Source organism: Sinocyclocheilus rhinocerous, unplaced genomic scaffold (assembly GCF_001515625.1).
Source record: "Sinocyclocheilus rhinocerous isolate Xijiao unplaced genomic scaffold, SAMN03320098_v1.1 scaffold1069, whole genome shotgun sequence".
Lineage (NCBI taxonomy): Eukaryota > Metazoa > Chordata > Actinopteri > Cypriniformes > Cyprinidae > Sinocyclocheilus > Sinocyclocheilus rhinocerous.
In genome coordinates this window covers 1,629,456-1,630,583 of record NW_015635541.1, presented here as the reverse complement: position 1 = coordinate 1,630,583, position 1,128 = coordinate 1,629,456, and the positions used below count along the sequence as shown (strand labels likewise).

The following is a 1,128-nucleotide window of genomic DNA, read 5'->3' as shown; positions in this document are numbered from 1 at the left end:
TTTTTTATATATAACATTTCTGTCCCCCTCACTTCTGAAATGATGGCTACGCCCCTGGCCTGTAGTGTAAAAATAGACAGAATAAGTAATTCATTGTCCCATAAGTGCAAGAAATAGATAGAAACAGACAGAAAGGAAACACCAAATGATGCTCAAAGTAAAGCAGGTATTTATTTAAAGTTAATCCACCTTCCAAAACCACTCAAGGACCACCATCTGCACAACACTTTCTCTAGAACCTCTCATTTTATTTTATATTTATAAATTTTCTGATCAGAGAGAAGAGACCAAAGTGTTCATTTCTGATTCTTTCTGAAGCAATTCCATTTTTAGGCAAAATGGTTGCTCATTTCACACAGTACTCACTCTCACAGTAGTTTCAAAGAAAAGGTTTTACTATGGTTTCTTTAATGCAGGGAGCAGTAATGCTTGTGCATTTCCGTTGAGTGAATGTAATTTTTCTTGTACCTGAGCATAAAGAATATTGATATTTATAGAATCAACTGCTAAGGCTGGGAATCAGTACTGATTTTTTTTTTTCCAATTTGATTCTGATTCAATTTCATACAGAGTCCTTCATTAAGATATAGAGAATATTTCAATGCCTAAAATGCTGCAAATTTACATATGTTTTACTTTAAACAGGGCACATTTGCAAACAACTGAATAGCAATTAAAAGTGTATTGTTTGTCCGGTTTGTGTATGGTGTAATATTGTTTAACAAAAATGTCCGTGCATACTCTGAAGAAAGCAGACATTTATAATCAGATGTTAAAAGTAAATCTGAAATCACAGTTAATTAGAAAATCCATTTTTACTCAGCCCTGCTATGTTTTCATAATACAGTAAATGGTTATTAACAGGGATTAATTGGGATTTGTTATGTGGGGGGGCTCTATGGTATCGAGTTATTGTTATTTGTCGAGTTATATGGTTATTTTTTTTGCAAATATGATTTATTCTGAAGCAATATTCTCATTTTATTCAATATTTATATATTCAATATTTTATCCAAGGACTTTTTTTTTTACCTTTATAGAGGGCATTTTCCCACTAATCTCACTAATACTTTTCAAATTCTTTCTTACATTTGATCTATAAATTCAGTTATAATAATGTGATTATCT

The 1,128-nt window shown here is 31.3% G+C and overlaps 1 protein-coding gene across 1 annotated transcript in view; it reads right to left on the bottom strand.

Moving 5' to 3' along the window:
• LOC107747268 (putative thiamine transporter SLC35F3) overlaps nucleotides 1-1,128 on the bottom strand; it is a 53,567-nt gene that overhangs the window by 36,749 nt on the left and 15,690 nt on the right. The gene's annotated exons all lie outside the window — the stretch shown is intronic.